Here is a 6,000-nt window from a genome sequence, read left to right on the forward strand (position 1 = left end):
ATTCGAAATTTAGATGAGGTACAAAAAGCTCTTCATATGAAATTTGCTTGGATGTTATTAACTGAAAATTCTCTTTGGTCCAAATTTTTCAAGGCCAAATACATAAAGCAAAATCATATCTCTGTGGTTAACCCAAACAAAGGTTCTAGATTCTAGAAGGTGGTGATCAGGAGTATTCCGGATGTTATTGAGCATTCCAAATGGAAACCGAGGAGAGGGGATATCTCCTTTTGGTTGGATAAATGGATAGGTGATGAGCCTCTGGCGGCTTCAGTTCCTATAGTGGCACCAAAAATTAAAGTACAAGAATGTTACAAGACAAGTGGCTGGGATATGGATCTCCTTTGTCAGTTAGTGGGTACTCAAAAGGCGCAGGAAATTGTTGATAATTTTTGTAGTCTAAGGGATGGGGAAGACCGTCTAATTTGGATGGAAAAGGAGGATGGGAATTTCTCTTCTAAGAGTGCTTGGGAGGTTATTCAGGTAAAAGCTCCAAAGATTAGATGGGCTAACTGGATGTGGCATCCGTGTATCCCGAAAAATATGGCAATTGTTATGTGGAAAAGTACTAATAATGCTCTTACTGTCGATGACAAAATTTAGAGTGTGGGCATACCTATTGTTTCCAAATGTAACTACTGTATTCATGGAAAATATGAAGACATGAACCATGTTTTGGCTACGGGTGAAGTGGCAAAAGTTATTTGGAGGAGATGTGCTGTGCAAGTGGGTTTCCTTCGGCATCAACATAATACCTGGATGGAAACTGTCTCTGCTTGGTTTGCTAAAGCATCCCTGTCATCGTTCAGGGGTCAAATTATGGGTCTTATCCCTTCTATTGTCACTTGGAGGTTATGGATCCGTCAGTGCCGTGCTCGTATGGAAGGAAAGTGGGAATCGGTGGAGAAGCATTAAATTTTGGCTTGTTAAATTAAGTGCAAAGCTAAAGGTTTTAAAACCGCTATCTCGATGTGATAATATTTTACTAGCTGATTAATGTATTCCTTATAGGTGGAAGAATTGTAGACCTTCTAAAGTTGTCTGTTGGGTTCGTCCTAAGGAAAGTTGGGTTAAATTAAATATTGATGGGAGTAGTCGTGAGAAATTGAGAAAGGCTGGTGCTGGTGGTTTAATTCATGACTCTAGAGGTAATTTGGTCCTAGCTTTTTCCTACCCTCTCGATTTTGGTACTAATAACTATGCTAAGTTCATGTCTTTGTTGCACGGAGTTAGACATGTGCGTAGATTGGGATTCAGAAATGTAGAAATAGAGATGGACTCTATGGTTGTTGTAAACTGGATTTTCGCCTCGAATTGCCCCATTTGGTATTTAGAAGATTATTGGATTGAACTTATGGAATTACTTTGCAATATAAATTTCTCCATTCGACATGTTTATAGGCAAGGCAATAGCCTTGCTGACTTTTTGGCCAAGCTAGCATCTGAGGATTGTGCCGCTATTTGGGAGTCCTTGGTTATGGTCCCTCCTCTTTTAAGGGGTCTGATTAGGACTGATAAACTGGGTCTTCTGTATATTAGAATTTGATTTATAGGTTTGGTTCTCGTGTTTTGCTGGTTTGTTTTGGGCTTGTTAGTTTTTTGTTTCTTGGTTTATGGCGTTCTTTGACACTTGGTTTTGGGTTAGTTTTTAGAGTTTTATCTTTGTAAACCCCCAAGTGTTTTTTTTTTTTTGGTTCCACGGTATTCCTCCGTCACAAATGAGGGTTTATTAATAAACTTGGGACAGGGCTGCTATGTGTGTGGCTACTGACTCTTATTTGAAAAAAAAAAAAAAAGACATGACAAAAGGATAAAAAGATCACAAAAAATAGAATGAACGAGTTTTTCCCATGTATTTTCTTTTTAATTTTTTATTGAGCTATTGATATCATTTTTCCAATAGAGAGATAATGTGTTCATATTAATTTCTGAAAAATATTGTAAAGACTTGACAATATTATAAATTTAACGGTAGGTATACAAAATATTTGAAATGAGTAATGAAAGAAAAAAATTAAGAATATTAAATGATATATAAAAAGGATAGATAAACTTATATATATGGTGTATTGTAAAAGTTGTTATAAGCTAAAATAAGGAAAGTTAGTTTTAATTAATAATTTCATAGGAAAATTTAAATAATTAGCCATTGGGAATGTCAAAGGGGGGACAGAGTGCTACATGCCATGTGGAGTGCTACATGCCATGTGGCAAAAATGTCTGTTAAGGGAGATCAACTGAAGTTGCAAGTTGCATCTTCCAATTGTAGAAATTACTTGGTTCTTTGCAACAAGGTGATCTTTCTATGACTTCTTATGTTACTCAACTCAAAACCCTATGAGATGAGTTGATGGTTTATCATCTTGTTCCTACTTGTGGTTGTGGTTCCAATTGTCAATGTGGGGCAGTTAAAGCCTTTATTGAGTGTCATCATGAATAATATTTCATTCGTTTCTTGACTATTCTTAGTGATTCTTTCTCTACTATTGGGGATCATATCCTTCTCATGGATCCTTTACCTCCCATTACTCGTGTTCTTTCTTTGACTTTCCAAGCTGGACGACAACATGCTATCTTGCTTGGTCCTATACCTAATTTTGATGTTGCCTTGATAACTACTTAAACAATAATCAATTATGGTGTTCAAGCATAGAAATTGGTTCAATCAAGACCCTAATTTACTAAAAAAAATTGAGGCCTCTCTATAGCCACTATGATATGATTGGCCATATCAAAGAAAAATTTTACAAGCTTCATATTTACCCGTTTCGCTTCAAGATGAACAAACCTCGACTTAATTCTATATTGAGTTGTCAACCATCTGAGCTATCTTTCAATTCTCAAGAGTCTCAAGTTGTTCCAATTTCTAGCATTGTGTTTAATCACTTGATTAAATCACTTCCACATGCTATTAACTTCTCAAATCCTTTTTATGACATCATTATCAAACCTTTTAAATCTTGGATATTTGATTGGGCTAAGAAAAATTGGATTTGTACTTAATAGCATCTCAAACCCTAACCAAACCCCCTTTAAACCCCAAATTGAAACCCACTTGGTTGAGGCCCCCACCAAGGCCCACGAATTTGGCCACCTTGGCAAATATTCTTGAAGAAGTTTCCTCCCCCACGTGGCAGACCATCTACTTCCCTTGGCTGCACCCAACAGCTCCTTGATGAGATGGAGAAACCCACCTGATCAACCTCTATACCTAAAAGCTTCTACAGACAGTCCTTTCCCCTCACTATTCTCCACTTTATGTCACATAGCCACATCAAATCAAAGTTCATTCAAGTCCATATATTCCCCCTCTAGAAGTCTTGAGTCGTGCAAGACACACTTCCTTCCCTTTCATCACTTCTTCACCCCGTTCTTAGGGAGAAACCCAAAAGTGCTCTCTCGGGCAGATTTTTGAGTCTTTTTGCGTAGAGCTTTTCTACCATTTGTAAGTATTTTCACACAATAAATCCATCATAAAAGTTATTCCTATTTGAGTATAGTTTTCGTAGATATATTATTCGTATCATTACATGGTTATTTAGTTGGTCAAAAGTATTTTTAACCATAGAAAGGTCATTCTGGGCATGAAACTGGAGAGTATGTTATGTTTTGGCATTTTTGACTAAGCTAATGGACATATCTTGGTCCGATAATTTTATGGAGTATTTTTAGCATGTGTTTAAGAGTTTTAATTAAGGTTTTGTTTCATGAATAAAGCTTTTGATTAGATATTTTCTTAGATCTAGAAACTTGAAAACTGGAAGGGGCAAAACCGTTTTTGTTTGGAGAAAGTTTGAATATTTTAACGTCTGATCTTACTCTAAAGGCTTTGATCTTACTCAAAATTTTGGGTTAAGCATGAGTTTTGAAGTTGGAAGGAATTGCAACAAAAATCAAGAGAAATGGTCTACGAAACACCATAGTGGGTTTTCCATAGTTGTAATTTGTTTTAAATTTTTGTGAATTGATATTTGAGTTTAGGACAAAATTTACAAGAGGAATGTAAATTTTGAAAATTTTTGGAGTTAGGATGTGAAATCCTTAAGTTAGGGGTAAAATGGTCATTTTCCCACATGTAGAGGGTAAAATGGTAATTTTACTCTAATTTGTCTCTTTTACACATTTCTAATTGTTAGTAATTAAATGTCTAACTTTTAGAGTACCTTCTTACAGTTTCTCGTGTTTTGCACTTTATTCTCGTAGAATGGGACGATCGAGGTAAGTTAGCTTCTAACTTACTATTAGTTTACTGTACATGTATGATGGGTAAGGGAACTACAATTCATGTATGCATGTTTTCATATATGCTGTGACGCCCCCAAATTCCGTTTGGGATCGGACGGACATTTGAAGCGTCGAGACATACAACACAAGGTTACCTGCCCCTATTCATGACATATAAGATGCAATGTTCCTAACATGCATCTAACATTATGCAATATTCGCAGCGGATAATTTTTTTTCTTTAGCAATACTATGCACCAAATTGAAAATATCCCAAATGCTTAAAACATACTTGATATATAAAGACTCATTGAATAACTAAGATCATAACACTAGTCCAAAATGATTATGATCCAAAAAGTACTGGAGATGCAACTCCATCGTACAAGTAGTAATTTACATTAACTACTATATTAACATTGACGTCGCATCGTCGCTCAGTCAACTGTGTCTATTTGGTCAGCTCCTGGTTCTCCTTTAGGTCCTGTAACAAGATCTACCATTCGGGGGGAATGGTAGTTGGGACTACCACAGTGAGATTTGATTACAAATCTCAGCAAGTTAACAAAAAACTTCCACACAGACTAATGATGCATGGATGGCAGTAAAAGCATAAATGCATAATCAAATTCATAAGTAATTAAAGCATAACTTGGCATACAACATAGCATAATTGACATAACTTAAATTGAAACATGAACTGAACTTGACTTGACATGAACTTGATTTGAAACTTGACTTATCATGAACTTGTTCTGAAACTTGACTTAACATGAAAAATACATACTCCACAGTTGTTGTGGCCCCATGTATTCTATGTGCAAATACATACTCCACAGTTATTGTGGGCCCATGTATTTTACACAAACTTGACTTAACATGAAAAATACATACTCCACAGTTGTTGTGGCCTCATGTATTTTACGTGTAAATACATACTCCACAGTTGTTGTGGCCCCATGTATTCTACACAAACTTGACTTAACATGAAAAATACATACTCCACAGTTGTTGTGGCCCCATGTATTATACAGAAACTTATTCTTTAACTGCTTAAATACATACTCCACAGTTGTTGTGGCCTCATGTATTCTACGTGTCACAATTGCTGTGTCTCACGTAGTGTATGCGTCACAATTGCTGTAACCCCATACATAAGTAATCAAGATGAAACGTGACTGGAATACGAAAGGACTGAAACTTTGACGTAACATAACGTGACTTGAACATAACTTGAAATACATAACCAACTTGAGATAGAAACATTTCGTAACATGGCATAACATATAATAGACAATATATTTAACATGACATACTTGCAACAGTGAATATTACATGACTTGATATACATGTAATAGATGACATACTTAGCATGACGTACTTGTAATGTACAGTAATACATAACAGAATATATTATATAACAGATAAAAATTGATGACAGAATAGATTCTGTATAATAGACAATTACGTGATAACTTGGCATGGCATGACATATATGATAACACACATACATACACTGTAGTTCCTTTACTTAGCACACATACACAGTAGACTGCTAGTAAGTTAAAAGCTAACTTACCTCGATCTCCGCGTTTCTTATAAAACCTTAAGCGCGATCACGAGGAACTGTAATTAGTGATTCTAAAAGTTAGCACTAAATCAATAATAAATTGAAATATGGAAAATACTAACTTAAAGTGTAAAATTTCTATTTTACTCTCTGCATGTAGGAAAATGACCGTTTTACCCATAACTTAAGGATTTTGCATACTAACT

This window comes from Carya illinoinensis, chromosome 1, assembly GCF_018687715.1.
Source record: "Carya illinoinensis cultivar Pawnee chromosome 1, C.illinoinensisPawnee_v1, whole genome shotgun sequence".
Lineage (NCBI taxonomy): Eukaryota > Viridiplantae > Streptophyta > Magnoliopsida > Fagales > Juglandaceae > Carya > Carya illinoinensis.